The 10,984-nt window shown below is 37.8% G+C and overlaps 1 pseudogene; it reads right to left on the bottom strand.

The window, feature by feature from the left end:
- Window positions 1-244: 244 nt before the first annotated feature.
- Window positions 245-1,748, bottom strand: LOC119522961 (annotated as a pseudogene).
- Between the last annotated feature and the right edge of the window lie 9,236 nt (window positions 1,749-10,984).

Genomic DNA, 10,984 nt, shown 5'->3' with positions numbered 1-10,984 from the left:
GATGAAACACCAGAGATAGGTTATGAGCACTTGTCTTTTGCCTAGGCAATTCAAAGCTGACTTTTCAAAAGCAGACATAAGTTTCTCATTAAACTTTGTTTTTATGGGTCTCAAAATTCTGTGACAGATTTTTGGTCATTGTTTCAATTTAAAAAGTACTTATTTTAAAAACTAATAACTTAAAATTGCCACACAAAAACAGATGGTCTGCAAAACATTCCTTTCCTTCTGAAGATTTTATGATGCATTGTTATCATTAACCAGTCTTTTACTATTAAACTTAAATGGCCAATTGAGACAAACAGTTCTGAGACCATTCTTCCACCACTGTTTAAGATTGGGGTGGCAGGTGTTATAGGTAATATTCATTTAGCCTTCTGAGCTTTCTGGGCAGACTTGGTGACCTTGCCAGCTCCAGCAGCCTTCTTGTCCACTGCCTTGATGACACCCACAGCAACTGTCTGTCTCATATCCCAAACAGCAAAACAACCCAGAGGAGGATAATCAGAGAAGCTCTCAACACACATGGGCTTGCCAGAACCATATCAATGATGGCAGCATCACCAGATTTCATAAATTTGGGGCCATCCTCCAGCTTCTTACCAGAACAATGATCAATTTTCTCCTTCAGCTCAGCAAATTTGCAAGCAATGTGAGCTGGGTGACAACCCAGCACAAGTGCATAGCCAACACTGATTTTGCCTGGATGGTTCAGGGTAGTCACCTGAGCAGTGAAGCCAGCTGCTTCCATTGGTGGATCATTTTTGTTGTCACCAGCCACATTGCCATGATGAACATCTTTTACAAATTCTTGACATTGAAGCCCACATTGTCCCCAGGAAGAGCTTCACTGAAAGCTTCATGGTGCATCTCAACAGACTTTACTTCAGTTGTAACATTGACTGGAGCAAAAGTGACCACCATGCCTGGTTTGGGAACACCAGTCTCCACTCAGCCCACAGGGACAGTACCTATGCCACCAATTTTGTAGACATCCTGAAGAGGCAGATGCAAGTGTTTGTCAGTTGGACGAGTGGGTGGCAGGATGCAATCCAGAGCTTCAAGCAGTGTGGTTCCACTGGCATTGCCATCCATATGGGTGGCTTTCCATCCATTGAACCAAGACAGGTTAGCACTTGGCTCCAGCATGTTGACACTATTCCAACTAGAAATTGGCACAAATGCTACTGTGTCAGGGTTGTAGCCAATTTTCTTAATGTAGGTGCTGCCTTCCTTAACTATTTCCTCATATGTCTTCTGGCTGTAGGGTGGCTTAGTGGAATCCATTTTGTTAACACCAACAATTAGTTGTTTCACATCCAGTGTGTAAGCCAGAAAGGCATGCTCACAGATGTGCCCATTCTTGTAGATTCCAGCTTCAAATTCGCCAACACCAGCAGCAACAATTAGGACAGCACAGTCAGCCTGAGATGTGCCTGTAATCATGTTTTTAATAAAGTCTCTGTGTCCTGGGGCATCAATGATGGTCACATAGTACTTGCTGGTCTCAAATTTCCACAGGGAGATATCAGTGGTAATACCACACTCACATTCAGCTTCCAGTTTATCCAAGGCCCAGGCATACTTGAAGGACCCCTTTCCCATCTCAGCAGCCTCCTTCTCAAATATTTTGAAGGTTCTTTTGTTGATTCCACCATATTTGTAGATCACGTGGCCAGTAGTGGTGGGTTTGCCTGAATCTAGTGTCCAATAATGGCAATGTTGATATGAGACTTTTCCTTTCCCATTTGGGCTTAAGAATCAGTGATGTTTTTCATGACACCTGTGTTCTGGCGGCAAACCCATTGTGAAACTCTCCTTCATTTTTGAAGGAAAATTTTGCCAGTTACAGAATTTCTGGTTTATGGATTTTTCTTTTAGCACTTTAAATATGTCACCCTACTGCCACCTGGTCTCCATGGTTTGTGGAAATAAATTGGCTGTTAGTCTTATTGAGGATCCCTTGTATGTTGTGAATCACTACTTTGCTCATTTTTGGAATTTCTGTGCCTTTATTGTTATTCTGGTTGTTCATACATCATTTTCCTGATATTTTTAGTTCTTTGTTCGTGTATTCCTTTAGTTCTTTGAGCATATTTAAGGCAACTGTTTAAAGTCTTTTCCTAGTACATCCAATGTCTGACTTTATTGATGATGGTTTCTGTCAATTTATTTCTTTACTTTGAATGGGCCATGGTTTCCTTTTTCTTTGTAAGCCTTGCAATTTTTTGTTGAAAACTGGACATTTGATTATTATAATTTGGTAGCTATGGAAATCATATTCAACCCCCATCAAGATTTACTCTTTTTTATTGCTGAATACTGCAGTCATCTCTTTGTTTAGTGACTTTTCCAAGTTTTTTTTTTGCACTATCTGTATTCTTTGTCATGTGAGGTCACTGAAGACTCTGTTCCTTTATCTTGTGCTTAACTAGTGTTTTGAAAAATAGTTTCTTGACTGTCAGGAGCTAATGCAATACAAAACAAAGCCAACCTCTTCCAGTTTTTGTGGTTTGGATCTTTTCTGGGTGCACTGCTTTAACACATGGCCAGACTGTTTACAGTTCTGTCTTTGCCTTCTCATTCTGCTTGCACAGACCATAAAAACTAGCCCAAGGTTAAAGCTTAAGGTCTTTTCTGGTCTTTTCTGAGTATGCATCATGTCTCGGCATTTTAAATTCTCCAGTATGTTTAGGCACTTTTGAATTCTTTAATTTCCCAAGGATACTTTCACCTCAAATTTTACTCCAGGCTTTAGGTAGTCCATTTAATGTCTCAGCAATAATATTTTGCCCAGATAGCTGCATGTTTTTCATTAACCTCACAGTGTTTTAGAGTAGTACCTACTACTTTTCTTACCTGAGTGATTTCTGAGTTAAACAAAACAGAGATGAGTGCCTTACATCAGTCCTTTGGGTAACCCCCAGACAGGTTAGAACAGATAAACAAGTGTGAACAATGTCTCTTCTGCTTCCTCAGGAACCAGGGACCAGGATCTCACACTAGGAAAACAGGTTGTCCTCTCTGAGACTGCCTCTGAACCAGGGATGGAGGTGGGGTAAGGGCAAGTAAAAACACCACAAATATTTTCTAATTATTTTAAATTGTCTTTGCTGTAATCCTTTTATGTTTTCCAAAGTTCTAACAATGTTGTTTCTGACAGTTTCTGCTTGTTTTTCAGTTTCTGTGGAAGAATGGATATTTGGGACTGATTGTTCTACCATTTTGCTGGTGTCACTCCTCTCCTGATGTACTTATTTTTAATTCAATTTTATTGAGATATATTCATATAAAAGATAATCATGCAAAGTGTACAATCAATGGCTCAAGTATCATCATATAGTTGTGCATCCATGCCACAATCAATTTTTGAACATTTTCATCACTCTAAAAGAAATAAAAGTAAGAATAAAAATAAAAATAGAGAAGAGCACAAAAACATCCCATACCCCTTATTCCCCTATTATTTATTTATTTATTTATTATCATCTTTGTTTTCTTACTCATCTGTCCATACACTGGATATAGGGAGTGTCCATCACACAGTCACACCTTAAGAGTTATATAGTTATACAATCATCTTCGAGAATTAAGGTTACTGGATTACACTTCAACAGTTTCAGATATTTTCTTCTAGCTATTCCAATACACTAAAATCTGCAAAGGGATGTAAATATAATTCATAAAAATAATTTCCAGAATGACCTGTCAACTTTATTTGAAATCTCTCAGCCACTGATTTTCTATTTTGTTTCATTTCTTTCCTCCCTTTTGGTCAAGAAGGCTTTCTCAATCCCATAATATGAGGGCTCGGTTCATCACTGGGAATCATGTCCAACATTGACAGGGAGACTTACAGCCCCGGGAGTCATGTCCCACATAGGGAGGAGGTCAGTGAGTTTACCTGCAGAATGGGCTTAGAGAGAGATGCCACACCTGAGCAACAAAAAAGTTTCTGTCAGGTGACTCTTAGGCATAATTTTAAGTAGACTTAGCTTCTCCTTTGCAGTACTATGTTTCATAAGGGCAAGCCCTAAGATCAAAGGCTTGGCCTATTAAATTGGTAGTCCCCAATGTCTGTGAGAATAGTAGGCATTCCCCAGGTGGGGAATTTCCCAAAGTACTTTTAAAATTAAAGTTCCATTTTGGATATAATTGGACTGGGTTCAAAACAGTGCAGTATGCTATGCAGTAGTATGAATGAGAAACATAATGCTTTTCTTCAACACATGCTGCATGAAAAAAAAAAACACTAATGAATGCATTTAGAAACACTTTCACAATCTATAATATTGAGATCACACAATGTAGAGTTGTCATTAATTGAGTTTTTAATTCTTTTATGAAAAGAGAGCTTGGTTACTTTTTTTTAGTTTTTTTTTTTTTAATTTTTATTTTAAAATAAATTCAAATTTACAGGAACAGTTGCAAAAGTAATACAAATGCCATACACAGAATTGCAACATACCCCAACCCCCTCTCCATTGATACCCCGATCTACCAACTTTAATAATTTGTCACTTTACCATTTCTTTCTCTCCCTCCCTCTGTCCCTCCCTCCCTATCATACATCATCTATTGCTCTTTCTGAACATGAGAGCAAGTTGCACACATCCTTGAACAAATAATATAATTCACACATACATTTCCTATGAACAAGAATATTCATTTATGTAATCACATTAAGTGTAGTTAAGAAGTTTAAGAAATTTAACATTGATATAAAGCTTACATTCATTATTTCATTTTTTTTCCTTATGTCCCGATTGTGTCCTTTTGAGGCTTTTCTCCTCTATTCTTAGATCTCATCCAGGATCATCTATGGCATTTAATTGTCATTATCTATTTAGACTGTCTTTTTTCTTCAATTGTGAAAGCATATATACAGCATAAATCTTTTCATTCCAACCCCTCCCTAGCATTCCATTTAGTGGGAATAATCACATTCACAATGTTGCAATGCCATCACCTTCCCACTATCCATTACTAGAAATTTCCCTTCACCCCAAACAGAAACCCTACACTCATTTCTTATTAACTCCCCATTGCCCCTTCCCCCACTTCTCATAACCCATACTCTACTGTTCTTCTCTATGATCATATACTCTGATAGTTTCTTTGTGTTTACCATGGGGCTTAAATTTAACATCTTAAGTCTATAACAATCCTGTTTTCTTTGATACCAACTTAACTTCAATAGGACACATAAACTACATTCCTATACTCCTCCATTCCACCACCTTTATGTTGTTCTTGTCAAAAATTACATATTCTACACTGAGTCCAAAACCACTGATTTATCATTACACTTGATGTATTTTAGATCCTGTAGGAAGTAAATAGTGGAGCTATAAATCAAAAAATAGATGCAGTATTGGTATTTATATTTACCATGTGATCTTTACTGGAAATCTTTATTTCTTCATGTGGTTTCAGTCAATTGTTTAGTGTCCCTTCCTTTCAGCCTGCACATCTCCCTTTATCATTTCTTACAGGACTGATCTACTGGTGATGAAGTCCCTCAGCTTTTGATTATCTGGGAATGTTTTCATCTCCCCCTCATTTTTAACCTCCAGGTGTTTGTGAATTTTCTAAGTCTCTGATGGTTATTGGCTTCTATTTGTATTCCATTGTGGGCAGAACATGTGCTTTGAATAATTTCATTTTTTTTTTTTTTAAGTTTATTGAGGCTTGTTTGATGTCCCAGCCTATGGTCTATTCTGGAGAAAGTTCTGTGATCACTAGATAAGAATGTGTATCCTGGTGAACTGGGATGTAATATTCTATAAATGTCTGTTAAATTTCTCTGTATCTCTCTCTCCTTTCTTTGTTTCTCTGTTGGTAGGGTTCCCTTTAGTATCTGAAGTAGGGCAGGTCTTTTATTAGCAAAATCTCTCAGCATTTGTTTGTCTGTGAAAAATTTAAGCTCTCCCTGAAATTTGAAGGAGAGTTTTGCTGGATAAAGTATTCTTGGTTGGAAATTTTTCTCTCTCAGAATTTTGAATATGTCATGCCACTGCCTTCTCATCTCCATGGTGGCTGCTGAGTAGTCACTACTTAGTCTTATGTTGTTTCCTTTGCATGTGGTGAATTGCTTTACTCTTGCTGCTTTCAAAACTTGCTCTTTCTCTTCAGTATTTCACAGTCTGATCAGAATATGCCTTGGAGTGGATTTATTTGGATTTATTCTATTTGGAGTCCACTGGGAATTTATGCTTTGTATATTTATATTGTGTAGAAGGTTTGGGAAGTTTTCCCCAACAATTTCTTTGAATACTCTTTCTAGACCTTTACCCTTCTCTTTCCCTTCTGGGACACCAATGAGTCTTATATTTGGACATTTCATTTTATCTATCATATCCCTGAGATTCATTTTGATTTTTTTTATTTTTTCCCCATTCTTTCTTTTGTACCTTCATTTTCCATTCTGTGGTTCTCGAGGATGCTGAGTCATTGTTCAGCTTCCTCTAGTCTTGTACTATGAGTATCCAGAATCTTTTTAATTTGGTCAACAGTTTCTTTTATTTCCATAAGATCATCTATTTTTTTATTTACTCTTGCAATTTCTTCTTTATGCTCTTCTAGGGTCTTCTTCATGTCCTTTATATCCTATGCCATGCTCTTATTCATGTCCTTTATATCCTGTGCCATGCTCTCATTGTTTGTCTTTAGTTCTTTGATTAATTGCTCCAAGTACTGTGTCTCCCCTGATCTTTTGATTTCAGTGTTTGGGTTTGAGTTATCCATATCATCTGTTTTTTTCATATGCTTTAAAATTTTCTGTTGTTTTTGGTCTCTTGGCATTTGCTTTACTTGATAGGGTTCTTCTAGGATATGAAAAATTTTTCAAACCACAATCTCTAATTTGTCAGATCTACAGCTTGGTGGCATACACTTTCTCTAACTAACCAGCAGGTGGCATCTGTGAGTCACCTGTTACCCTCAAGTCAGTTCTCCTCAACTTTGTCTTTGTGTTGTGTGGGTGTCTGGTTCTTCTGGGGTCCAACTGGTGCACCATGTTGGCTGTGTTGTTGGTGCTGTCTGCCCTGAATGTGCGGCATGTGTCTGAGTGCTTAGGGAGGCAGAGCAGCTTAAAAATCAAACCTCCCAGGTGTTCCTGGAGATTTAAGGCTGTTGCAAGAGTCTAAACCTTAATTTCAGTCTTGCCACAGATTGTCTCTGCCAGTGACCTACAAGTTCTTGGTATTGGCATAGGGTCCCTGGGATTTCTGAGTGGGTCTCTCTTCCCAGCTGTGACCTCCAAGGACCTCTGCTAAGGGAAGGCTGTGTTACATCACAAGTGTGTGCCATTCCTAAATGGAAGCCCTGGGCCACTGGGCCATGCAGGGGGTTTCCCAGCATCCTGTAAAGATGGCTGAATGGAGTATATTAATTTCCCCCTCTTTGCACAGCTCTGCCTTCCCAGATATGGGACAATTAGCTGAGGGCGCACAAAAGGCTTTTTTCCATGCCTGATATTGTGGCATGTGCATGGTGTTGCCAGAAACACTTCCCATCACACTGGGTCCCTTGGTGTGGCTCTGTGCTGTGGCTCTGGCACTGGGCAGGAGCATTCCCAGCCCACCAGGAAGATGGCTGCAAGGCATGTGGTTTTTTTCCACATTTTGGCTCACCTCTGCCCTCCTCACTCCAATAGAATTAGCAGTGGGTCCATGAAAGGCTATCTTCCACACCAGATATTGAGGCATTCCTGCTGCCCTTCTCTGTGTGGTTCTCACTGCCATATCTACAGCTGCTTTTGGTTTTTTTTTAAAAAAAGAACTAGTCCTCCTCCAAATGCCAACCCACAGTTTCCCCACACCACAGCATGGCTGCTGGACATTCATCCAGCTCACTCACTCATTTCAGAGTGCAGATTCCTGGTTTCACCAAGTGCAGAGTTCCTGTGGTTTTAGCAGACTTTGTCCAGCTGGTTCATCACTGGAACTGGTGTTCTGGGTCACTTTCTGGCTTTTATCTAGTATTTTTCATGGAGGTGTTTTTTTGTCCTGTCTCACCTAGCTGCCATCTTAGTTTTTTTCTCAGCTTGGTTACATTTTACATAAAATTGGAAGTTTATGGTCAGTTGAAAATACGTCTATTTTTAAGAACACTTAATGAGCCCTGATGAACACAGAAGGCAGTCTTCTCCATAGTATCCTGGTATGGGAGGGTGAAGGACTGGAATCTGGTGAAGAATTGGATAACAAATGAAAACCTCAGACCCCACTTCAGGAAACTTTAATCTTCTTGAGATTTTTTTGGGGAAATAAATATATTAGTAAGGGGCCAGCTGCTGGTATTGAAAGCCAGATTGCCTTTGCTATCCAAGTAATCTGTCTTTATTTGAATAGCTGGCAATACTTTCCTGATGACTATCAGGATACTTCTAGAAGTGTTTATGAATGAGATGTTTTATTCACAATGAAATTAATGGATGATATTGTGACTGTCAAACTAAGATTATACACAGAACACCACAATGAAGTAGATGGAATTTGTGCCCTCTGTAAACATTTTCTTTTCTTTTCCTACATAGCACTCTTTTGTTGTGGTAATGTGGAACTTAACATGCCTTTTAAAAGAGTGGTGAAGGTGAAGGAGATTGGGGATTAGTTCTCATAAAGAAAAAAATGTAGGGAATCCTGCAGGTGACAAAGTAAGTAATAAGACACACTAGGATTTTTGTTTCCTTCTTCAAAATCCTTAAACTGAATATTGTGTTCAAAATAGTAAAGACTATTTCAGATGAGACAGACAATCCCTTTTGTGGGAAAAAATAACTTTTGAATGGTACATGTGTTCTTTGCTGATTAGAGACCTACATGCTTATGAAGTTTTTGAAGAGGAAGCACTATGACTAACACAACTAGTCCAAAATTATTGGATCCAGAATATTACTTTTGTCCAAGTGGAATAAGGAATATTTGGAAAAGAGAAGAGTAGTATGATCTGAAATTTAAATTAATTACTTTGCCATAATCCCTTAAATAACAATTGTTACAGGAATATCTGCTTTGCTGATAGTGGTAATGGGTGGCTTATTTTTAAAGTAAAATTATTCACTACAAGGAAACAGGTCTTCTTGGAGAAATGGCTTATTCTAAGGCTAGGCCAGGGGTAGAAGAAAATGAGGTTGGAACATCCTTCTGTGCAAAGAAGTAAGAAAATGTGCAAAACATCATGGGGACCTGGCAAAAAGAGATGGAAGCTATCTTGAGCATCTCCCAATGGCAAAAGTTGGAAAAATTTAAGCATTAAAATGAGTAATAATAGTAATGTATTATAATCCATAGAATAAAATAAATATCCAGAAATTCATATTGAAAGATACAAATAATTGAATAAAAATGAGAAAGAAGAGGTTCTTGGGACAAAAAAAAAAAAAGGATAATATTGGCACAATTGGTGACATTTGAATATGGTGTATAGATTAGTTAATAGTATTGTATCAGTGTTAATTTTCTGATTCTGATAAACATACTGTGGTTATGTGAAATGCTAAAGTTTGGGAACCTCAGTGGAGAGTATACAGGAATCTTTATACTAATTTTGCAAATTTTTCAAATCTGAAATTATTACAAAATAAAAAGGTAAAAAAAATAAAATAGAATATTATTCCCAAGTGATGCTTGAAAGGTTTATGATGGTAGAATTTGTTTTGGTGATTTCAAACACTTTATTCTGGTAATGTTCTTGAGAAGCAAATAATTACTGGTTCTACCTGTTCAGTTCCTCTTTGAATTCTTATTCTCCAGTCTGAATGAGAATTTTATATCATCCACAGAAAAGAAATCTTCATGTACTATATTTCATTGTGCATGTCATTAAATTATTTTTAGGTAGACTAGTTGATATCCAGGGAGTATAGCCACATGGATACCAGTTTATCCTCAAAATAATTTACAGTTATTAAGTATTGAGTATGCCTTTGCAAGAACTCAATCAGAAAATATTTTTGAGCACTTAATATAGTCCAGACCTTGTGGATAGAGATACAAACAGAAGATAATCCTCATCCTCCATGAATTTACAATCTAGATGGTGGGAGAAAAAAGGGAGGACAGGGAAGTTAAATTCTTTTGCATGTGTAATAAGAACACTGTTTTGTTTTCTTAGGCCTTTCAAGCAAATACCATGAAATGGATTGGCTTAAAAAATGGTAATTTATTAGCTTTCAGTTTTCCAGCTAAAAGAAAGTCAAAATCAAGGCATCATCAAGGCAATACTTTCTTCCCAAAGACTACGGCATTCTGAGAATGGCTGCCAGCAATATTTGGTCCTTAGCTTGTCAAATGGCAAGGCACATTGTACTGTCTCCTGGTCTCTCCTTTCTCTTCCAGGTTTTATTGATTTCAGCCTTTTGCTTCCATGGCTTTCTCTCTCTCCCTGTCTGAATTTCACTCCACATATAAAGGACTCCAGTAATAGGATTAAGACCCATCATGATTGAGGTTTGCCACACCTCTTTAACTGAAGTAACCTCTTCAAAAGGTCCTCCTTAAAATAGATTTATGCCCACAGGAATAGAATAAATTTAAGACCATGTTTTTCTATGGTGCATACAACTTCAAACTCCATCCTCTGGACCCTCCAAAAACACATTATTTCTATATGCAATATACATTCATGCCATCATAATATTCCCAAAGCCTTAGGTCATTTCAGAAACAATGCTAAGTACAAAGTTTCATCAAAATCTGTTATGGGTATGGTCAGTCCTGGGGCATGATTCCTCTCTGGCAGTGGACCTGTGAAAGCTATATACAATGGAGGAATAAGCATAGGATAAACATTCCCATTCCCACAGGGAGAAATTGAAATGAAAACATTTTCAAAATGCAGCAAGGCATACTCCATTGGATTTCAAGGTCTGAGAGCCATCTATGGAATGAAGTTTTTTTCTCTAGGCCTGAGGAAGTGGCAACCCTACCCTTTCTAAGGGCTTATTCAGTGGCAATGCTTTCCCTGAATTTTGGCGTTG

The sequence above is a fragment of the Choloepus didactylus genome, chromosome X (assembly GCF_015220235.1).
Source record: "Choloepus didactylus isolate mChoDid1 chromosome X, mChoDid1.pri, whole genome shotgun sequence".
In the NCBI taxonomy this organism is placed as follows: Eukaryota; Metazoa; Chordata; class Mammalia; order Pilosa; family Megalonychidae; genus Choloepus; species Choloepus didactylus.
This window is presented reverse-complemented; position numbering and strand designations above follow the sequence as displayed.